General features: G+C 36.0%; 22 non-coding genes across 22 annotated transcripts; all 22 read right to left on the reverse strand.

Moving 5' to 3' along the window:
- Positions 1–373: 373 nt before the first annotated feature.
- Positions 374–446, reverse strand: trnar-ucg (transfer RNA arginine (anticodon UCG)). Its single transcript has one exon. It is a non-coding gene; the product is annotated as a tRNA-Arg (tRNA).
- An 824-nt stretch (positions 447–1,270) lies between these two features.
- On the reverse strand, positions 1,271–1,343 carry trnar-ucg (transfer RNA arginine (anticodon UCG)). Its single transcript has one exon. It is a non-coding gene; the product is annotated as a tRNA-Arg (tRNA).
- A 448-nt stretch (positions 1,344–1,791) lies between these two features.
- trnar-ucg (transfer RNA arginine (anticodon UCG)) lies at positions 1,792–1,864 on the reverse strand. Its single transcript has one exon. It is a non-coding gene; the product is annotated as a tRNA-Arg (tRNA).
- A 651-nt stretch (positions 1,865–2,515) lies between these two features.
- Positions 2,516–2,588, reverse strand: trnar-ucg (transfer RNA arginine (anticodon UCG)). The gene has a single exon. It is a non-coding gene; the product is annotated as a tRNA-Arg (tRNA).
- A 2,136-nt stretch (positions 2,589–4,724) lies between these two features.
- On the reverse strand, positions 4,725–4,797 carry trnar-ucg (transfer RNA arginine (anticodon UCG)). The gene has a single exon. It is a non-coding gene; the product is annotated as a tRNA-Arg (tRNA).
- A 1,657-nt stretch (positions 4,798–6,454) lies between these two features.
- Positions 6,455–6,527, reverse strand: trnar-ucg (transfer RNA arginine (anticodon UCG)). Its single transcript has one exon. It is a non-coding gene; the product is annotated as a tRNA-Arg (tRNA).
- Positions 6,528–6,975: 448 nt separating this feature from the next.
- On the reverse strand, positions 6,976–7,048 carry trnar-ucg (transfer RNA arginine (anticodon UCG)). Its single transcript has one exon. It is a non-coding gene; the product is annotated as a tRNA-Arg (tRNA).
- Positions 7,049–7,698: 650 nt separating this feature from the next.
- On the reverse strand, positions 7,699–7,771 carry trnar-ucg (transfer RNA arginine (anticodon UCG)). Its single transcript has one exon. It is a non-coding gene; the product is annotated as a tRNA-Arg (tRNA).
- A 2,135-nt stretch (positions 7,772–9,906) lies between these two features.
- trnar-ucg (transfer RNA arginine (anticodon UCG)) lies at positions 9,907–9,979 on the reverse strand. Its single transcript has one exon. It is a non-coding gene; the product is annotated as a tRNA-Arg (tRNA).
- Positions 9,980–10,754: 775 nt separating this feature from the next.
- trnar-ucg (transfer RNA arginine (anticodon UCG)) lies at positions 10,755–10,827 on the reverse strand. Its single transcript has one exon. It is a non-coding gene; the product is annotated as a tRNA-Arg (tRNA).
- An 824-nt stretch (positions 10,828–11,651) lies between these two features.
- On the reverse strand, positions 11,652–11,724 carry trnar-ucg (transfer RNA arginine (anticodon UCG)). The gene has a single exon. It is a non-coding gene; the product is annotated as a tRNA-Arg (tRNA).
- A 448-nt stretch (positions 11,725–12,172) lies between these two features.
- On the reverse strand, positions 12,173–12,245 carry trnar-ucg (transfer RNA arginine (anticodon UCG)). The gene has a single exon. It is a non-coding gene; the product is annotated as a tRNA-Arg (tRNA).
- Positions 12,246–12,896: 651 nt separating this feature from the next.
- trnar-ucg (transfer RNA arginine (anticodon UCG)) lies at positions 12,897–12,969 on the reverse strand. The gene has a single exon. It is a non-coding gene; the product is annotated as a tRNA-Arg (tRNA).
- A 2,136-nt stretch (positions 12,970–15,105) lies between these two features.
- On the reverse strand, positions 15,106–15,178 carry trnar-ucg (transfer RNA arginine (anticodon UCG)). Its single transcript has one exon. It is a non-coding gene; the product is annotated as a tRNA-Arg (tRNA).
- A 775-nt stretch (positions 15,179–15,953) lies between these two features.
- trnar-ucg (transfer RNA arginine (anticodon UCG)) lies at positions 15,954–16,026 on the reverse strand. Its single transcript has one exon. It is a non-coding gene; the product is annotated as a tRNA-Arg (tRNA).
- An 824-nt stretch (positions 16,027–16,850) lies between these two features.
- On the reverse strand, positions 16,851–16,923 carry trnar-ucg (transfer RNA arginine (anticodon UCG)). Its single transcript has one exon. It is a non-coding gene; the product is annotated as a tRNA-Arg (tRNA).
- Positions 16,924–17,371: 448 nt separating this feature from the next.
- trnar-ucg (transfer RNA arginine (anticodon UCG)) lies at positions 17,372–17,444 on the reverse strand. The gene has a single exon. It is a non-coding gene; the product is annotated as a tRNA-Arg (tRNA).
- Positions 17,445–18,095: 651 nt separating this feature from the next.
- trnar-ucg (transfer RNA arginine (anticodon UCG)) lies at positions 18,096–18,168 on the reverse strand. The gene has a single exon. It is a non-coding gene; the product is annotated as a tRNA-Arg (tRNA).
- Positions 18,169–20,304: 2,136 nt separating this feature from the next.
- Positions 20,305–20,377, reverse strand: trnar-ucg (transfer RNA arginine (anticodon UCG)). The gene has a single exon. It is a non-coding gene; the product is annotated as a tRNA-Arg (tRNA).
- Positions 20,378–21,283: 906 nt separating this feature from the next.
- On the reverse strand, positions 21,284–21,356 carry trnar-ucg (transfer RNA arginine (anticodon UCG)). Its single transcript has one exon. It is a non-coding gene; the product is annotated as a tRNA-Arg (tRNA).
- Positions 21,357–22,181: 825 nt separating this feature from the next.
- On the reverse strand, positions 22,182–22,254 carry trnar-ucg (transfer RNA arginine (anticodon UCG)). The gene has a single exon. It is a non-coding gene; the product is annotated as a tRNA-Arg (tRNA).
- Positions 22,255–22,702: 448 nt separating this feature from the next.
- Positions 22,703–22,775, reverse strand: trnar-ucg (transfer RNA arginine (anticodon UCG)). Its single transcript has one exon. It is a non-coding gene; the product is annotated as a tRNA-Arg (tRNA).
- Between the last annotated feature and the right edge of the window lie 153 nt (positions 22,776–22,928).

A 22,928-nucleotide genomic window follows, 5' to 3' on the forward strand; every position in this document is an offset into this window, starting at 1 on the left:
TATTGCATATGTTTGTCATGGGATATTTCAATAAAAAATCATTCCAGTGTATATTTGTAAAAAGACTATGTCAAGGCATCACACATTTTCTGTTTGTGTTGCAAAGGTAACAGCTACGCCATTTAACCATCCCAGATCTCCCCTACTAATACTGTATCTTAGTCGGCGTGGCTTTAAAGACAGCATTTTCCAAACTCAAGGTGCGCTAATATTGATTAGCGCAAGGAAAGGAATTTAACATAATCGTAAGTAAGCAGGTTTTGAAGTAAGAAGAGTACAAGGAGTACTTCATGTTCATGTTCACATTCATGTGGAATTCTCCCAATGAGGTTGAGATAGGCGAATGATTCAACTCATCATTCTTTTAAAACTGCGACCCCGGCAGGACTCGAACCTGCAATCTTCTGATTCGAAGTCAGACGCCTTATCCATTAGGCCACGAGGCCGGTGATTCTAAATGCAGTTTTCAGAATTTTCAGAAAAAGGTGATTTGTATCTATTTGCATCTAGCAAAGTCCCGTTGCTACAATCACAGAATCGTTCTGTAGAGTTGAATCTTTAATGATAAATATATATATTTTTTAAACGTGCTTAAAAATAATATACACCTTGAAGTTCATTTCCATCTTGTTTAGGCTAATAATTAGGTTATATTTTAGTTCTAAATACTTATGCCTATATGAGCTGAATCCTACAACAAACACTCGAAATTGCAATAAAAATATATTACATCTGTTTGTCATGGGATATTTCAATAAAAAAAAAAAACATTCCAGTGTATATTTGTAAAAGGATTTTGTCAATGCATCACACATTTTTTGTTTGTGCTGCAACGATAACAGCTAGGCCATTTAATAGCAGACACTTGTAACTAATTAGAAACACATTTTAAGCGCAGTGGTTTAAAAGAACTTCAACATAAAACAGAAATGTAAAAAAGTTACAACCATCCCCGATCTTTCCTAATACTGTATCTTAGTGGGCGTGGCTTTAAAGACAGCGTTTTCCAAACTTAACAACAATGCTTAATGCACATTTACATCCCTAGCTGTAGTTTGAGAAACGCGGATCGTATATCGTACTGTTAGCTGTCCATTAACACAGAAATTGCACTACCGGAAGAGGGTGCTACTGTAACGAAGGTGCTCTAATATCGAAGTGATTTTGAAGTGAGGAGAGTACAACGAGTACTTACGTTCAAGAATTCTCCAAATGAGATTGAGTGGGTAGTAGCTATAGGCGAATGATTCAACTCATCCTTTTAAAACTACGACCCCGGCAGGACTCGAACCTGCAATCTTCTGATTCGAAGTCAGACGCCTTATCCATTAGGCCACGAGACCAGTGATTCCAAAACGCAGTAGCATTTTCAGAAAAAGGTGATTTGTATCTATTTGTATCTAGCAAAATCCGTTGCTACAATCACAGAATCGTTCTGTAGAGTCGAATCTTTTTAAACCGAGATGAACGATTCATTCAGAAATCAATCAGGGATGAGCTTCCCAAAAGCTTCATTAGCCAGCTGTGAACTCTATAGATAACCACGTAACCTTAGTTACTTTTGGGAAACGCACCCCAGAGCTGTTCAGAGTCACCGACTTATCTAGAACTCTTTCGAGCCAACTGTTCAACAACCGATAAACACGTGAGCATTTGGAGTGTACGAATTATATATCTAAGTGATTTTGAAGTGAGGAGAGTACAACGAGTACTTACGTTCAAGAATTCTCCAAATGAGATTGAGTGGGTAGTAGCTATAGGCGAATGATTCAACTCATCCTTTTAAAACTACGACCCCGGCAGGACTCGAACCTGCAATCTTCTGATTCGAAGTCAGACGCCTTATCCATTAGGCCACGAGGCCGGTGATTTTAAATGCAGTTTTCAGAATTTTCAGAAAAAGGTGATTTGTATCTATTTGCATCTAGCAAAGTCCCGTTGCTACAATCACAGAATCGTTCTGTAGAGTTGAATCTTTAATGATAAATATATTTTTTTTTTAAACGTGCTTAAAAATGATATACACCTTGAAGTTCATTTCCATCTTGTTTAGGCTTATAATTAGGTTACATTTTAGTTCTAAATACTTATGCCTATATGAGCTGAATCCTACAACAAACACTCCAAATTGCAATAAAAATATATTACATCTGTTTGTCATGGGATATTTCAATAAAAAATCATTCCAGTGTATATTTGTAAAAAGATTATGTCAAGGCATCACACATTTTCGGTTTGTGTTGCAAAGGTAACAGCTACGCCATTTAACCATCCCAGATCTCCCCTACTAATACTGTATCTTAGTCGGCATGGCTTTAAAGACAGCATTTTCCAAACTCAAGGTGCGCTAATATTGATTAGCGCAAGGAAAGGAATTTAACATAATCGTAAGTAAGCAGGTTTTGAAGTAAGAAGAGTACAAGGAGTACTTCATTTTCATGTTCACATTCATGTGGAATTCTCCCAATGAGGTTGAGATAGGTGAATGATTCAACTCATCATTCTTTTAAAACTGCGACCCCGGCAGGACTCGAACCTGCAATCTTCTGATTCGAAGTCAGACGCCTTATCCATTAGGCCACGAGGCCGGTGATTTTAAATGCAGTTTTCAGAATTTTCAGAAAAAGGTGATTTGTATCTATTTGCATCTAGCAAAGTCCCGTTGCTACAATCACAGAATCGTTCTGTAGAGTTGAATCTTTAATGATAAATATATATATTTTTTAAACGTGCTTAAAAATGATATACACCTTGAAGTTCATTTCCATCTTGTTTAGGCTAATGATTAGGTTATATTTTAGTTCTAAATACTTATGCCTATATGAGCTGAATCCTACAACAAACACTCCAAATTGCAATAAAAATATATTACATCTGTTTGTCATCTGATATTTCAATTAAAAAACCTACCAGTTTATGTTTGTAAAAGGATTACATAAAATGTCAGAGCATCACACATTTTTTGTTTGTGTTGCAAAGGTAACAGCTATGCCATTTAATTGCAGACACTTAACTAGTTGGAAACGCATTTTGAGTGCATTGGTTGAAATGTAAAAAAAAAAAAAAAAAAAGTTACAACCATCCCCGATCTCCCATACTAATAGCATCTTAGTGGGCGTGGCTTCAAAGACAGCGTTTTCCTAACTTACAAAAAAAATGCATAATGCAAAATTTACATCCCTAGCTGTAGTTTAAGGTGCACTAATATTGATCACCTCAAGGAAAGGAACTTAACATAATCGACAGTAAGCAGGTTTTGAAGTGAGAAGAGTACAACTAGTAGGGGGAGAGCGGGGCACAACCTAACACTTTGTGAATTTCGCGGTTTATGTAAATCCACTTGGGGTTCAGAGTACAATTTTTTTCAACATTATTTTCACACTTGTCTAGTACAAATATATCGCTTTGTTTCATATTTACAGTGTATACGCTTTTCGTTATTTACCTCAAAAGAAAGGAAGTGAAACGTGACAACATGTAACATCTGAGGGACACGTTGTAACACGACCATATTACAGCTTAAAATGTTATCTGATCGAATGAAAAAAATATACACAACAAACTAAAATATTTTGTCAGTAAAATACATGTGTTAACTTTTTCAAATGAAGTAATGACGTTTTTTAAAAAAATAAATAAAAATGGTCTAATTTTGGAGTTTGACAATGAACATATCGCAACGATGCTTTGAACGGCCCTGATCGCAACACACAGCTGTACAGTAGTTCAAAACAATGTGGACAAATAGATGAAACACATAAAGACATTCAGAAAAACACTCCCGTCCCTCCACACACAGCTCTTGTGATAACTTGTCCATGGCACAACAATCAGACTGAGACGTGATGGCAGATACAAACATACGCAGCAAGCTTTATTGCGCTCTCCTACAACATTAGAGCATACGGGTATAAAAAATTTTCTGTGCGTCACGCAGGACCTGTGTTTTAAGTAAAACAATAAACATAAAGATATTACCCACTAAATAAACATTTGGTTGGTTTACTTTTAAGAACAAAAATAATAATTACTTGGAACATCACATTCCAAATTACTACAGCTCTCATAGAACACGACACACATAAACGAGCCAAAATGCTTTACATTTCTTGAAATAATAACATCTGAACATTGAACACTGATTGTCAGCCTTTATTCACCTGTTTCTTGTGGTTTCTTATCAAAATCCTTAGAAGTAAATAGTGTAAATTGCACCGCTTATGTCATAGAATAGCATAGTTTAATAACAGCGGGGCATATTGTAACACAGTGTTACAACGTTCCCCATCTGCGCGACTGGAGTTTAATACAGGTTAGTGTCTTCTGCTGGTTTGTCAAGCATTAATAAACTATCTAAACTGATAAATAACAAATTGGAGATTAAAATAATAGCAGTTTTGTCTAACTTTAAATGAATACTAAAAACTGAAATGAAAAGTTTACTTCAGCCAGAAATGTACTTTTACTACGGTAAAATAAATATGCAGCGATATCTTCAAAATGCTTTTGAATTTTGGTGATCTTTTTGCTCTGCATAGTGTTGCTATGGCAACTAGTAAATACGTAAATTTGGTTATGCTAGCGTGTGTGGAAATATTTGAACCACGTGTGTTACAATTAACCCCGCGTTTGGTTGTGCCCCGCTCACTCTACTTCATGTTCATGTGGAATTCTCCCAATGAGGTTGAGATAGACAAATGATTCAACTCAACCTTTTAAAACTGCGACCCCGGCAGGACTCGAACCTGCAATCTTCTGATCCGAAGTCAGACGCCTTATCCATTAGGCCACGAGGCCGATTACTGTAGAATAAGTAGCATTTCCACAAAATTGCCATCTAGTATCTTGTATCTAGCAAAGTCCATTGCCACAGTCACCGAATCGTTCTATAGAGAGGAATCTTTTTAAACCGAGATGAACGATTTGTTCAAAAACCAATCAGGGATGAGCTTAGTTCACCATTATTCATCTTGGTTCAAAGTTTTTAAACACACGAGCGTTTGGAGTGTACGGAAAATTGTACTGACGAGGTAATGAATGATAAATATGCATATTTTTAAACGTGCATAAAAATAATATACACTTTGAAGTTCATTTCCATCTTGTTTAGGCTAATAATTAGGTTATATTTTAGTTCTAAATACTTATGCCTATATGAGCTGAATCCTACAACAAACACTCCAAATTGCAATAAAAATATATTGCATATGTTTGTCATGGGATATTTCAATAAAAAATCATTCCAGTGTATATTTGTAAAAAGACTATGTCAAGGCATCACACATTTTCTGTTTGTGTTGCAAAGGTAACAGCTACGCCATTTAACCATCCCAGATCTCCCCTACTAATACTGTATCTTAGTCGGCGTGGCTTTAAAGACAGCATTTTCCAAACTCAAGGTGCGCTAATATTGATTAGCGCAAGGAAAGGAATTTAACATAATCGTAAGTAAGCAGGTTTTGAAGTAAGAAGAGTACAAGGAGTACTTCATGTTCATGTTCACATTCATGTGGAATTCTCCCAATGAGGTTGAGATAGGCGAATGATTCAACTCATCATTCTTTTAAAACTGCGACCCCGGCAATCTTCTGATTCGAAGTCAGACGCCTTATCCATTAGGCCACGAGGCCGGTGATTTTAAATGCAGTTTTCAGAATTTTCAGAAAAAGGTGATTTGTATCTATTTGCATCTAGCAAAGTCCCGTTGCTACAATCACAGAATCGTTCTGTAGAGTTGAATCTTTAATGATAAATATATATATTTTTTAAACGTGCTTAAAAATAATATACACCTTGAAGTTCATTTCCATCTTGTTTAGGCTAATAATTAGGTTATATTTTAGTTCTAAATACTTATGCCTATATGAGCTGAATCCTACAACAAACACTCGAAATTGCAATAAAAATATATTACATCTGTTTGTCATGGGATATTTCAATAAAAAAAAAAAACATTCCAGTGTATATTTGTAAAAGGATTTTGTCAATGCATCACACATTTTTTGTTTGTGCTGCAACGATAACAGCTAGGCCATTTAATAGCAGACACTTGTAACTAATTAGAAACACATTTTAAGCGCAGTGGTTTAAAAGAACTTCAACATAAAACAGAAATGTAAAAAAGTTACAACCATCCCCGATCTTTCCTAATACTGTATCTTAGTGGGCGTGGCTTTAAAGACAGCGTTTTCCAAACTTAACAACAATGCTTAATGCACATTTACATCCCTAGCTGTAGTTTGAGAAACGCGGATCGTATATCGTACTGTTAGCTGTCCATTAACACAGAAATTGCACTACCGGAAGAGGGTGCTACTGTAACGAAGGTGCTCTAATATCGAAGTGATTTTGAAGTGAGGAGAGTACAACGAGTACTTACGTTCAAGAATTCTCCAAATGAGATTGAGTGGGTAGTAGCTATAGGCGAATGATTCAACTCATCCTTTTAAAACTACGACCCCGGCAGGACTCGAACCTGCAATCTTCTGATTCGAAGTCAGACGCCTTATCCATTAGGCCACGAGACCAGTGATTCCAAAACGCAGTAGCATTTTCAGAAAAAGGTGATTTGTATCTATTTGTATCTAGCAAAATCCGTTGCTACAATCACAGAATCGTTCTGTAGAGTCGAATCTTTTTAAACCGAGATGAACGATTCATTCAGAAATCAATCAGGGATGAGCTTCCCAAAAGCTTCATTAGCCAGCTGTGAACTCTATAGATAACCACGTAACCTTAGTTACTTTTGGGAAACGCACCCCAGAGCTGTTCAGAGTCACCGACTTATCTAGAACTCTTTCGAGCCAACTGTTCAACAACCGATAAACACGTGAGCATTTGGAGTGTACGAATTATATATCTAAGTGATTTTGAAGTGAGGAGAGTACAACGAGTACTTACGTTCAAGAATTCTCCAAATGAGATTGAGTGGGTAGTAGCTATAGGCGAATGATTCAACTCATCCTTTTAAAACTACGACCCCGGCAGGACTCGAACCTGCAATCTTCTGATTCGAAGTCAGACGCCTTATCCATTAGGCCACGAGGACGGTGATTTTAAATGCAGTTTTCAGAATTTTCAGAAAAAGGTGATTTGTATCTATTTGCATCTAGCAAAGTCCCGTTGCTACAATCACAGAATCGTTCTGTAGAGTTGAATCTTTAATGATAAATATATTTTTTTTTAAACGTGCTTAAAAATGATATACACCTTGAAGTTCATTTCCATCTTGTTTAGGCTTATAATTAGGTTACATTTTAGTTCTAAATACTTATGCCTATATGAGCTGAATCCTACAACAAACACTCCAAATTGCAATAAAAATATATTACATCTGTTTGTCATGGGATATTTCAATAAAAAATCATTCCAGTGTATATTTGTAAAAAGATTATGTCAAGGCATCACACATTTTCGGTTTGTGTTGCAAAGGTAACAGCTACGCCATTTAACCATCCCAGATCTCCCCTACTAATACTGTATCTTAGTCGGCGTGGCTTTAAAGACAGCATTTTCCAAACTCAAGGTGCGCTAATATTGATTAGCGCAAGGAAAGGAATTTAACATAATCGTAAGTAAGCAGGTTTTGAAGTAAGAAGAGTACAAGGAGTACTTCATTTTCATGTTCACATTCATGTGGAATTCTCCCAATGAGGTTGAGATAGGTGAATGATTCAACTCATCATTCTTTTAAAACTGCGACCCCGGCAGGACTCGAACCTGCAATCTTCTGATTCGAAGTCAGACGCCTTATCCATTAGGCCACGAGGCCGGTGATTTTAAATGCAGTTTTCAGAATTTTCAGAAAAAGGTGATTTGTATCTATTTGCATCTAGCAAAGTCCCGTTGCTACAATCACAGAATCGTTCTGTAGAGTTGAATCTTTAATGATAAATATATATATTTTTTAAACGTGCTTAAAAATGATATACACCTTGAAGTTCATTTCCATCTTGTTTAGGCTAATGATTAGGTTATATTTTAGTTCTAAATACTTATGCCTATATGAGCTGAATCCTACAACAAACACTCCAAATTGCAATAAAAATATATTACATCTGTTTGTCATCTGATATTTCAATTAAAAAACCTACCAGTTTATGTTTGTAAAAGGATTACATAAAATGTCAGAGCATCACACATTTTTTGTTTGTGTTGCAAAGGTAACAGCTATGCCATTTAATTGCAGACACTTAACTAGTTGGAAACGCATTTTGAGTGCATTGGTTGAAATGTAAAAAAAAAAAAAAAAAAGTTACAACCATCCCCGATCTCCCATACTAATAGCATCTTAGTGGGCGTGGCTTCAAAGACAGCGTTTTCCTAACTTACAAAAAAAATGCATAATGCAAAATTTACATCCCTAGCTGTAGTTTAAGGTGCACTAATATTGATCACCTCAAGGAAAGGAACTTAACATAATCGACAGTAAGCAGGTTTTGAAGTGAGAAGAGTACAACTAGTAGGGGGAGAGCGGGGCACAACCTAACACTTTGTGAATTTCGCGGTTTATGTAAATCCACTTGGGGTTCAGAGTACAATTTTTTTCAACATTATTTTCACACTTGTCTAGTACAAATATATCGCTTTGTTTCATATTTACAGTGTATACGCTTTTCGTTATTTACCTCAAAAGAAAGGAAGTGAAACGTGACAACATGTAACATCTGAGGGACACGTTGTAACACGACCATATTACAGCTTAAAATGTTATCTGATCGAATGAAAAAAATATACACAACAAACTAAAATATTTTGTCAGTAAAATACATGTGTTAACTTTTTCAAATGAAGTAATGACGTTTTTTAAAAAAATAAATAAAAATGGTCTAATTTTGGAGTTTGACAATGAACATATCGCAACGATGCTTTGAACGGCCCTGATCGCAACACACAGCTGTACAGTAGTTCAAAACAATGTGGACAAATAGATGAAACACATAAAGACATTCAGAAAAACACTCCCGTCCCTCCACACACAGCTCTTGTGATAACTTGTCCATGGCACAACAATCAGACTGAGACGTGATGGCAGATACAAACATACGCAGCAAGCTTTATTGCGCTCTCCTACAACATTAGAGCATACGGGTATAAAAAATTTTCTGTGCGTCACGCAGGACCTGTGTTTTAAGTAAAACAATAAACATAAAGATATTACCCACTAAATAAACATTTGGTTGGTTTACTTTTAAGAACAAAAATAATAATTACTTGGAACATCACATTCCAAATTACTACAGCTCTCATAGAACACGACACACATAAACGAGCCAAAATGCTTTACATTTCTTGAAATAATAACATCTGAACATTGAACACTGATTGTCAGCCTTTATTCACCTGTTTCTTGTGGTTTCTTATCAAAATCCTTAGAAGTAAATAGTGTAAATTGCACCGCTTATGTCATAGAATAGCATAGTTTAATAACAGCGGGGCATATTGTAACACAGTGTTACAACGTTCCCCATCTGCGCGACTGGAGTTTAATACAGGTTAGTGTCTTCTGCTGGTTTGTCAAGCATTAATAAACTATCTAAACTGATAAATAACAAATTGGAGATTAAAATAATAGCAGTTTTGTCTAACTTTAAATGAATACTAAAAACTGAAATGAAAAGTTTACTTCAGCCAGAAATGTACTTTTACTACGGTAAAATAAATATGCAGCGATATCTTCAAAATGCTTTTGAATTTTGGTGATCTTTTTGCTCTGCATAGTGTTGCTATGGCAACTAGTAAATACGTAAATTTGGTTATGCTAGCGTGTGTGGAAATATTTGAACCACGTGTGTTACAATTAACCCCGCGTTTGGTTGTGCCCCGCTCACTCTACTTCATGTTCATGTGGAATTCTCCCAATGAGGTTGAGATAGACAAATGATTCAACTCAACCTTTTAAAACTGCGACCCCGGCAGGACTCGAACCTGCAATCTTCTGATCCGAAGTCAGACGCCTTATCCATTAGGCCACGAGGCCGATTACTGTAGAATAAGTAGCATTTCCACAAAATTGCCATCTAGTATCTTGTATCTAGCAAAGTCCATTGCCACAGTCACCGAATCGTTCTATAGAGAGGAATCTTTTTAAACCGAGATGAACGATTTGTTCAAAAACCAATCAGGGATGAGCTTAGTTCACCATTATTCATCTTGGTTCAAAGTTTTTAAACACACGAGCGTTTGAAGTGTACGGAAAATTGTACTGACGAGGTAATGAATGATAAATATGCATATTTTTAAACGTGCATAAAAATAATATACACTTTGAAGTTCATTTCCATCTTGTTTAGGCTAATAATTAGGTTATATTTTAGTTCTAAATACTTATGCCTATATGAGCTGAATCCTACAACAAACACTCGAAATTGCAATAAAAATATATTGCATATGTTTGTCATGGGATATTTCAATAAAAAATCATTCCAGTGTATATTTGTAAAAAGACTATGTCAAGGCATCACACATTTTCTGTTTGTGTTGCAAAGGTAACAGCTACGCCATTTAACCATCCCAGATCTCCCCTACTAATACTGTATCTTAGTCGGCGTGGCTTTAAAGACAGCATTTTCCAAACTCAAGGTGCGCTAATATTGATTAGCGCAAGGAAAGGAATTTAACATAATCGTAAGTAAGCAGGTTTTGAAGTAAGAAGAGTACAAGGAGTACTTCATGTTCATGTTCACATTCATGTGGAATTCTCCCAATGAGGTTGAGATAGGCGAATGATTCAACTCATCATTCTTTTAAAACTGCGACCCCGGCAGGACTCGAACCTGCAATCTTCTGATTCGAAGTCAGACGCCTTATCCATTAGGCCACGAGGCCGGTGATTTTAAATGCAGTTTTCAGAATTTTCAGAAAAAGGTGATTTGTATCTATTTGCATCTAGCAAAGTCCCGTTGCTACAATCACAGAATCGTTCTGTAGAGTTGAATCTTTAATGATAAATATATATATTTTTTAAACGTGCTTAAAAATAATATACACCTTGAAGTTCATTTCCATCTTGTTTAGGCTAATAATTAGGTTATATTTTAGTTCTAAATACTTATGCCTATATGAGCTGAATCCTACAACAAACACTCGAAATTGCAATAAAAATATATTACATCTGTTTGTCATGGGATATTTCAATAAAAAAAAAAAACATTCCAGTGTATATTTGTAAAAGGATTTTGTCAATGCATCACACATTTTTTGTTTGTGCTGCAACGATAACAGCTAGGCCATTTAATAGCAGACACTTGTAACTAATTAGAAACACATTTTAAGCGCAGTGGTTTAAAAGAACTTCAACATAAAACAGAAATGTAAAAAAGTTACAACCATCCCCGATCTTTCCTAATACTGTATCTTAGTGGGCGTGGCTTTAAAGACAGCGTTTTCCAAACTTAACAACAATGCTTAATGCACATTTACATCCCTAGCTGTAGTTTGAGAAACGCGGATCGTATATCGTACTGTTAGCTGTCCATTAACACAGAAATTGCACTACCGGAAGAGGGTGCTACTGTAACGAAGGTGCTCTAATATCGAAGTGATTTTGAAGTGAGGAGAGTACAACGAGTACTTACGTTCAAGAATTCTCCAAATGAGATTGAGTGGGTAGTAGCTATAGGCGAATGATTCAACTCATCCTTTTAAAACTACGACCCCGGCAGGACTCGAACCTGCAATCTTCTGATTCGAAGTCAGACGCCTTATCCATTAGGCCACGAGACCAGTGATTCCAAAACGCAGTAGCATTTTCAGAAAAAAGTGATTTGTATCTATTTGTATCTAGCAAAATCCGTTGCTACAATCACAGAATCGTTCTGTAGAGTCGAATCTTTTTAAACCGAGATGAACGATTCATTCAGAAATCAATCAGGGATGAGCTTCCCAAAAGCTTCATTAGCCAGCTGTGAACTCTATAGATAACCACGTAACCTTAGTTACTTTTGGGAAACGCACCCCAGAGCTGTTCAGAGTCACCGACTTATCTAGAACTCTTTCGAGCCAACTGTTCAACAACCGATAAACACGTGAGCATTTGGAGTGTACGAATTATATATCTAAGTGATTTTGAAGTGAGGAGAGTACAACGAGTACTTACGTTCAAGAATTCTCCAAATGAGATTGAGTGGGTAGTAGCTATAGGCGAATGATTCAACTCATCCTTTTAAAACTACGACCCCGGCAGGACTCGAACCTGCAATCTTCTGATTCGAAGTCAGACGCCTTATCCATTAGGCCACGAGGCCGGTGATTTTAAATGCAGTTTTCAGAATTTTCAGAAAAAGGTGATTTGTATCTATTTGCATCTAGCAAAGTCCCGTTGCTACAATCACAGAATCGTTCTGTAGAGTTGAATCTTTAATGATAAATATATTTTTTTTTTAAACGTGCTTAAAAATGATATACACCTTGAAGTTCATTTCCATCTTGTTTAGGCTTATAATTAGGTTACATTTTAGTTCTAAATACTTATGCCTATATGAGCTGAATCCTACAACAAACACTCCAAATTGCAATAAAAATATATTACATCTGTTTGTCATGGGATATTTCAATAAAAAATCATTCCAGTGTATATTTGTAAAAAGATTATGTCAAGGCATCACACATTTTCGGTTTGTGTTGCAAAGGTAACAGCTACGCCATTTAACCATCCCAGATCTCCCCTACTAATACTGTATCTTAGTCGGCGTGGCTTTAAAGACAGCATTTTCCAAACTCAAGGTGCGCTAATATTGATTAGCGCAAGGAAAGGAATTTAACATAATCGTAAGTAAGCAGGTTTTGAAGTAAGAAGAGTACAAGGAGTACTTCATTTTCATGTTCACATTCATGTGGAATTCTCCCAATGAGGTTGAGATAGGTGAATGATTCAACTCATCATTCTTTTAAAACTGCGACCCCGGCAGGACTCGAACCTGCAATCTTCTGATTCGAAGTCAGACGCCTTATCCATTAGGCCACGAGGCCGGTGATTTTAAATGCAGTTTTCAGAATTTTCAGAAAAAGGTGATTTGTATCTATTTGCATCTAGCAAAGTCCCGTTGCTACAATCACAGAATCGTTCTGTAGAGTTGAATCTTTAATGATAAATATATATATTTTTTAAACGTGCTTAAAAATGATATACACCTTGAAGTTCATTTCCATCTTGTTTAGGCTAATGATTAGGTTATATTTTAGTTCTAAATACTTATGCCTATATGAGCTGAATCCTACAACAAACACTCCAAATTGCAATAAAAATATATTACATCTGTTTGTCATCTGATATTTCAATTAAAAAACCTACCAGTTTATGTTTGTAAAAGGATTACATAAAATGTCAGAGCATCACACATTTTTTGTTTGTGTTGCAAAGGTAACAGCTATGCCATTTAATTGCAGACACTTAACTAGTTGGAAACGCATTTTGAGTGCATTGGTTGAAATGTAAAAAAAAAAAAAAAAAAAGTTACAACCATCCCCGATCTCCCATACTAATAGCATCTTAGTGGGCGTGGCTTCAAAGACAGCGTTTTCCTAACTTACAAAAAAAATGCATAATGCAAAATTTACATCCCTAGCTGTAGTTTAAGGTGCACTAATATTGATCACCTCAAGGAAAGGAACTTAACATAATCGACAGTAAGCAGGTTTTGAAGTGAGAAGAGTACAACTAGTAGGGGGAGAGCGGGGCACAACCTAACACTTTGTGAATTTCGCGGTTTATGTAAATCCACTTGGGGTTCAGAGTACAATTTTTTTCAACATTATTTTCACACTTGTCTAGTACAAATATATCGCTTTGTTTCATATTTACAGTGTATACGCTTTTCGTTATTTACCTCAAAAGAAAGGAAGTGAAACGTGACAACATGTAACATCTGAGGGACACGTTGTAACACGACCATATTACAGCTTAAAATGTTATCTGATCGAATGAAAAAAATATACACAACAAACTAAAATATTTTGTCAGTAAAATACATGTGTTAACTTTTTCAAATGAAGTAATGACGTTTTTTAAAAAAATAAATAAAAATGGTCTAATTTTGGAGTTTGACAATGAACATATCGCAACGATGCTTTGAACGGCCCTGATCGCAACACACAGCTGTACAGTAGTTCAAAACAATGTGGACAAATAGATGAAACACATAAAGACATTCAGAAAAACACTCCCGTCCCTCCACACACAGCTCTTGTGATAACTTGTCCATGGCACAACAATCAGACTGAGACGTGATGGCAGATACAAACATACGCAGCAAGCTTTATTGCGCTCTCCTACAACATTAGAGCATACGGGTATAAAAAATTTTCTGTGCGTCACGCAGGACCTGTGTTTTAAGTAAAACAATAAACATAAAGATATTACCCACTAAATAAACATTTGGTTGGTTTACTTTTAAGAACAAAAATAATAATTACTTGGAACATCACATTCCAAATTACTACAGCTCTCATAGAACACGACACACATAAACGAGCCAAAATGCTTTACATTTCTTGAAATAATAACATCTGAACATTGAACACTGATTGTCAGCCTTTATTCACCTGTTTCTTGTGGTTTCTTATCAAAATCCTTAGAAGTAAATAGTGTAAATTGCACCGCTTATGTCATAGAATAGCATAGTTTAATAACAGCGGGGCATATTGTAACACAGTGTTACAACGTTCCCCATCTGCGCGACTGGAGTTTAATACAGGTTAGTGTCTTCTGCTGGTTTGTCAAGCATTAATAAACTATCTAAACTGATAAATAACAAATTGGAGATTAAAATAATAGCAGTTTTGTCTAACTTTAAATGAATACTAAAAACTGAAATGAAAAGTTTACTTCAGCCAGAAATGTACTTTTACTACGGTAAAATAAATATGCAGCGATATCTTCAAAATGCTTTTGAATTTTGGTGATCTTTTTGCTCTGCATAGTGTTGCTATGGCAACTAGTAAATACGTAAATTTGGTTATGCTAGCGTGTGTGGAAATATTTGAACCACGTGTGTTACAATTAACCCCGCGTTTGGTTGTGCCCCGCTCACTCTACTTCATGTTCATGTGGAATTCTCCCAATGAGGTTGAGATAGACAAATGATTCAACTCAACCTTTTAAAACTGCGACCCCGGCAGGACTCGAACCTGCAATCTTCTGATCCGAAGTCAGACGCCTTATCCATTAGGCCACGAGGCCGATTACTGTAGAATAAGTAGCATTTCCACAAAATTGCCATCTAGTATCTTGTATCTAGCAAAGTCCATTGCCACAGTCACCGAATCGTTCTATAGAGAGGAATCTTTTTAAACCGAGATGAACGATTTGTTCAAAAACCAATCAGGGATGAGCTTAGTTCACCATTATTCATCTTGGTTCAAAGTTTTTAAACACACGAGCGTTTGGAGTGTACGGAAAATTGTACTGACGAGGTAATGAATGATAAATATGCATATTTTTAAACGTGCATAAAAATAATATACACTTTGAAGTTCATTTCCATCTTGTTTAGGCTAATAATTAGGTTATATTTTAGTTCTAAATACTTATGCCTATATGAGCTGAATCCTACAACAAACACTCGAAATTGCAATAAAAATATATTGCATATGTTTGTCATGGGATATTTCAATAAAAAATCATTCCAGTGTATATTTGTAAAAAGACTATGTCAAGGCATCACACATTTTCTGTTTGTGTTGCAAAGGTAACAGCTACGCCATTTAACCATCCCAGATCTCCCCTACTAATACTGTATCTTAGTCGGCGTGGCTTTAAAGACAGCATTTTCCAAACTCAAGGTGCGCTAATATTGATTAGCGCAAGGAAAGGAATTTAACATAATCGTAAGTAAGCAGGTTTTGAAGTAAGAAGAGTACAAGGAGTACTTCATGTTCATGTTCACATTCATGTGGAATTCTCCCAATGAGGTTGAGATAGGCGAATGATTCAACTCATCATTCTTTTAAAACTGCGACCCCGGCAGGACTCGAACCTGCAATCTTCTGATTCGAAGTCAGACGCCTTATCCATTAGGCCACGAGGCCGGTGATTCTAAATGCAGTTTTCAGAATTTTCAGAAAAAGGTGATTTGTATCTATTTGCATCTAGCAAAGTCCCGTTGCTACAATCACAGAATCGTTCTGTAGAGTTGAATCTTTAATGATAAATATATATATTTTTTAAACGTGCTTAAAAATAATATACACCTTGAAGTTCATTTCCATCTTGTTTAGGCTAATAATTAGGTTATATTTTAGTTCTAAATACTTATGCCTATATGAGCTGAATCCTACAACAAACACTCGAAATTGCAATAAAAATATATTACATCTGTTTGTCATGGGATATTTCAATAAAAAAAAAAAACATTCCAGTGTATATTTGTAAAAGGATTTTGTCAATGCATCACACATTTTTTGTTTGTGCTGCAACGATAACAGCTAGGCCATTTAATAGCAGACACTTGTAACTAATTAGAAACACATTTTAAGCGCAGTGGTTTAAAAGAACTTCAACATAAAACAGAAATGTAAAAAAGTTACAACCATCCCCGATCTTTCCTAATACTGTATCTTAGTGGGCGTGGCTTTAAAGACAGCGTTTTCCAAACTTAACAACAATGCTTAATGCACATTTACATCCCTAGCTGTAGTTTGAGAAACGCGGATCGTATATCGTACTGTTAGCTGTCCATTAACACAGAAATTGCACTACCGGAAGAGGGTGCTACTGTAACGAAGGTGCTCTAATATCGAAGTGATTTTGAAGTGAGGAGAGTACAACGAGTACTTACGTTCAAGAATTCTCCAAATGAGATTGAGTGGGTAGTAGCTATAGGCGAATGATTCAACTCATCCTTTTAAAACTACGACCCCGGCAGGACTCGAACCTGCAATCTTCTGATTCGAAGTCAGACGCCTTATCCATTAGGCCACGAGACCAGTGATTCCAAAACGCAGTAGCATTTTCAGAAAAAGGTGATTTGTATCTATTTGTATCTAGCAAAATCCGTTGCTACAATCACAGAATCGTTCTGTAGAGTCGAATCTTTTTAAACCGAGATGAACGATTCATTCAGAAATCAATCAGGGATGAGCTTCCCAAAAGCTTCATTAGCCAGCTGTGAACTCTATAGATAACCACGTAACCTTAGTTACTTTTGGGAAACGCACCCCAGAGCTGTTCAGAGTCACCGACTTATCTAGAACTCTTTCGAGCCAACTGTTCAACAACCGATAAACACGTGAGCATTTGGAGTGTACGAATTATATATCTAAGTGATTTTGAAGTGAGGAGAGTACAACGAGTACTTACGTTCAAGAATTCTCCAAATGAGATTGAGTGGGTAGTAGCTATAGGCGAATGATTCAACTCATCCTTTTAAAACTACGACCCCGGCAGGACTCGAACCTGCAATCTTCTGATTCGAAGTCAGACGCCTTATCCATTAGGCCACGAGGCCGGTGATTTTAAATGCAGTTTTCAGAATTTTCAGAAAAAGGTGATTTGTATCTATTTGCATCTAGCAAAGTCCCGTTGCTACAATCACAGAATCGTTCTGTAGAGTTGAATCTTTAATGATAAATATATATTTTTTTTAAACGTGCTTAAAAATGATATACACCTTGAAGTTCATTTCCATCTTGTTTAGGCTTATAATTAGGTTACATTTTAGTTCTAAATACTTATGCCTATATGAGCTGAATCCTACAACAAACACTCCAAATTGCAATAAAAATATATTACATCTGTTTGTCATGGGATATTTCAATAAAAAATCATTCCAGTGTATATTTGTAAAAAGATTATGTCAAGGCATCACACATTTTCGGTTTGTGTTGCAAAGGTAACAGCTACGCCATTTAACCATCCCAGATCTCCCCTACTAATACTGTATCTTAGTCGGCGTGGCTTTAAAGACAGCATTTTCCAAACTCAAGGTGCGCTAATATTGATTAGCGCAAGGAAAGGAATTTAACATAATCGTAAGTAAGCAGGTTTTGAAGTAAGAAGAGTACAAGGAGTACTTCATTTTCATGTTCACATTCATGTGGAACTCTCCCAATGAGGTTGAGATAGGTGAATGATTCAACTCATCATTCTTTTAAAACTGCGACCCCGGCAGGACTCGAACCTGCAATCTTCTGATTCGAAGTCAGACGCCTTATCCATTAGGCCACGAGGCCGGTGATTTTAAATGCAGTTTTCAGAATTTTCAGAAAAAGGTGATTTGTATCTATTTGCATCTAGCAAAGTCCCGTTGCTACAATCACAGAATCGTTCTGTAGAGTTGAATCTTTAATGATAAATATATATATTTTTTAAACGTGCTTAAAAATGATATACACCTTGAAGTTCATTTCCATCTTGTTTAGGCTAATGATTAGGTTATATTTTAGTTCTAAATACTTATGCCTATATGAGCTGAATCCTACAACAAACACTCCAAATTGCAATAAAAATATATTACATCTGTTTGTCATCTGATATTTCAATTAAAAAACCTACCAGTTTATGTTTGTAAAAGGATTACATAAAATGTCAGAGCATCACACATTTTTTGTTTGTGTTGCAAAGGTAACAGCTATGCCATTTAATTGCAGACACTTAACTAGTTGGAAACGCATTTTGAGTGCATTGGTTGAAATGTAAAAAAAAAAAAAAAAAAAGTTACAACCATCCCCGATCTCCCATACTAATAGCATCTTAGTGGGCGTGGCTTCAAAGACAGCGTTTTCCTAACTTACAAAAAAAATGCATAATGCAAAATTTACATCCCTAGCTGTAGTTTAAGGTGCACTAATATTGATCACCTCAAGGAAAGGAACTTAACATAATCGACAGTAAGCAGGTTTTGAAGTGAGAAGAGTACAACTAGTAGGGGGAGAGCGGGGCACAACCTAACACTTTGTGAATTTCGCGGTTTATGTAAATCCACTTGGGGTTCAGAGTACAATTTTTTTCAACATTATTTTCACACTTGTCTAGTACAAATATATCGCTTTGTTTCATATTTACAGTGTATACGCTTTTCGTTATTTACCTCAAAAGAAAGGAAGTGAAACGTGACAACATGTAACATCTGAGGGACACGTTGTAACACGACCATATTACAGCTTAAAATGTTATCTGATCGAATGAAAAAAATATACACAACAAACTAAAATATTTTGTCAGTAAAATACATGTGTTAACTTTTTCAAATGAAGTAATGACGTTTTTTAAAAAAATAAATAAAAATGGTCTAATTTTGGAGTTTGACAATGAACATATCGCAACGATGCTTTGAACGGCCCTGATCGCAACACACAGCTGTACAGTAGTTCAAAACAATGTGGACAAATAGATGAAACACATAAAGACATTCAGAAAAACACTCCCGTCCCTCCACACACAGCTCTTGTGATAACTTGTCCATGGCACAACAATCAGACTGAGACGTGATGGCAGATACAAACATACGCAGCAAGCTTTATTGCGCTCTCCTACAACATTAGAGCATACGGGTATAAAAAATTTTCTGTGCGTCACGCAGGACCTGTGTTTTAAGTAAAACAATAAACATAAAGATATTACCCACTAAATAAACATTTGGTTGGTTTACTTTTAAGAACAAAAATAATAATTACTTGGAACATCACATTCCAAATTACTACAGCTCTCATAGAACACGACACACATAAACGAGCCAAAATGCTTTACATTTCTTGAAATAATAACATCTGAACATTGAACACTGATTGTCAGCCTTTATTCACCTGTTTCTTGTGGTTTCTTATCAAAATCCTTAGAAGTAAATAGTGTAAATTGCACCGCTTATGTCATAGAATAGCATAGTTTAATAACAGCGGGGCATATTGTAACACAGTGTTACAACGTTCCCCATCTGCGCGACTGGAGTTTAATACAGGTTAGTGTCTTCTGCTGGTTTGTCAAGCATTAATAAACTATCTAAACTGATAAATAACAAATTGGAGATTAAAATAATAGCAGTTTTGTCTAACTTTAAATGAATACTAAAAACTGAAATGAAAAGTTTACTTCAGCCAGAAATGTACTTTTACTACGGTAAAATAAATATGCAGCGATATCTTCAAAATGCTTTTGAATTTTGGTGATCTTTTTGCTCTGCATAGTGTTGCTATGGCAACTAGTAAATACGTAAATTTGGTTATGCTAGCGTGTGTGGAAATATTTGAACCACGTGTGTTACAATTAACCCCGCGTTTGGTTGTGCCCCGCTCACTCTACTTCATGTTCATGTGGAATTCTCCCAATGAGGTTGAGATAGACAAATGATTCAACTCAACCTTTTAAAACTGCGACCCCGGCAGGACTCGAACCTGCAATCTTCTGATCCGAAGTCAGACGCCTTATCCATTAGGCCACGAGGCCGATTACTGTAGAATAAGTAGCATTTCCACAAAATTGCCATCTAGTATCTTGTATCTAGCAAAGTCCATTGCCACAGTCACCGAATCGTTCTATAGAGAGGAATCTTTTTAAACCGAGATGAACGATTTGTTCAAAAACCAATCAGGGATGAGCTTAGTTCACCATTATTCATCTTGGTTCAAAGTTTTTAAACACACGAGCGTTTGGAGTGTACCGAAAATTGTACTGACGAGGTAATGAATGATAAATATGCATATTTTTAAACGTGCATAAAAATAATATACACTTTGAAGTTCATTTCCATCTTGTTTAGGCTAATAATTAGGTTATATTTTAGTTCTAAATACTTATGCCTATATGAGCTGAATCCTACAACAAACACTCGAAATTGCAATAAAAATATATTGCATATGTTTGTCATGGGATATTTCAATAAAAAATCATTCCAGTGTATATTTGTAAAAAGACTATGTCAAGGCATCACACATTTTCTGTTTGTGTTGCAAAGGTAACAGCTACGCCATTTAACCATCCCAGATCTCCCCTACTAATACTGTATCTTAGTCGGCGTGGCTTTAAAGACAGCATTTTCCAAACTCAAGGTGCGCTAATATTGATTAGCGCAAGGAAAGGAATTTAACATAATCGTAAGTAAGCAGGTTTTGAAGTAAGAAGAGTACAAGGAGTACAGTAGTCAACATTCGAAGTGGATCAAAACCTTTCATCAAATTTGTCCTAAAACCAAAAAGAATACCCATTCTCATCTTAGGACAACTTTTGATTAACTTTTTTGATCCACTTCGAATGTTGACTACTGTACTTCATGTTCATGTTCACATTCATGTGGAATTCTCCCAATGAGGATGAGATAGGCGAATGATTCAACTCATCATTCTTTTAAAACTGCGACCCCGGCAGGACTCGAACCTGCAATCTTCTGATTCGAAGTCAGACGCCTTATCCATTAGGCCACGAGGCCGGTGATTTTAAATGCAGTTTTCAGAATTTTCAGAAAAAGGTGATTTGTATCTATTTGCATCTAGCAAAGTCCCGTTGCTACAATCACAGAATCGTTCTGTAGAGTTGAATCTTTAATGATAAATATATATATTTTTTAAACGTGCTTAAAAATAATATACACCTTGAAGTTCATTTCCATCTTGTTTAGGCTAATAATTAGGTTATATTTTAGTTCTAAATACTTATGCCTATATGAGCTGAATCCTACAACAAACACTCGAAATTGCAATAAAAATATATTACATCTGTTTGTCATGGGATATTTCAATAAAAAAAAAAAAACATTCCAGTGTATATTTGTAAAAGGATTTTGTCAATGCATCACACATTTTTTGTTTGTGCTGCAACGATAACAGCTAGGCCATTTAATAGCAGACACTTGTAACTAATTAGAAACACATTTTAAGCGCAGTGGTTTAAAAGAACTTCAACATAAAACAGAAATGTAAAAAAGTTACAACCATCCCCGATCTTTCCTAATACTGTATCTTAGTGGGCGTGGCTTTAAAGACAGCGTTTTCCAAACTTAACAACAATGCTTAATGCACATTTACATCCCTAGCTGTAGTTTGAGAAACGCGGATCGTATATCGTACTGTTAGCTGTCCATTAACACAGAAATTGCACTACCGGAAGAGGGTGCTACTGTAACGAAGGTGCTCTAATATCGAAGTGATTTTGAAGTGAGGAGAGTACAACGAGTACTTACGTTCAAGAATTCTCCAAATGAGATTGAGTGGGTAGTAGCTATAGGCGAATGATTCAACTCATCCTTTTAAAACTACGACCCCGGCAGGACTCGAACCTGCAATCTTCTGATTCGAAGTCAGACGCCTTATCCATTAGGCCACGAGACCAGTGATTCCAAAACGCAGTAGCATTTTCAGAAAAAGGTGATTTGTATCTATTTGTATCTAGCAAAATCCGTTGCTACAATCACAGAATCGTTCTGTAGAGTCGAATCTTTTTAAACCGAGATGAACGATTCATTCAGAAATCAATCAGGGATGAGCTTCCCAAAAGCTTCATTAGCCAGCTGTGAACTCTATAGATAACCACGTAACCTTAGTTACTTTTGGGAAACGCACCCCAGAGCTGTTCAGAGTCACCGACTTATCTAGAACTCTTTCGAGCCAACTGTTCAACAACCGATAAACACGTGAGCATTTGGAGTGTACGAATTATATATCTAAGTGATTTTGAAGTGAGGAGAGTACAACGAGTACTTACGTTCAAGAATTCTCCAAATGAGATTGAGTGGGTAGTAGCTATAGGCGAATGATTCAACTCATCCTTTTAAAACTACGACCCCGGCAGGACTCGAACCTGCAATCTGCTGATTCGAAGTCAGACGCCTTATCCATTAGGCCACGAGGCCGGTGATTTTAAATGCAGTTTTCAGAATTTTCAGAAAAAGGTGATTTGTATCTATTTGCATCTAGCAAAGTCCCGTTGCTACAATCACAGAATCGTTCTGTAGAGTTGAATCTTTAATGATAAATATATATATTTTTTAAACGTGCTTAAAAAT

Source organism: Garra rufa, chromosome 3 (assembly GCF_049309525.1).
Source record: "Garra rufa chromosome 3, GarRuf1.0, whole genome shotgun sequence".
Classification (NCBI taxonomy): domain Eukaryota; kingdom Metazoa; phylum Chordata; class Actinopteri; order Cypriniformes; family Cyprinidae; genus Garra; species Garra rufa.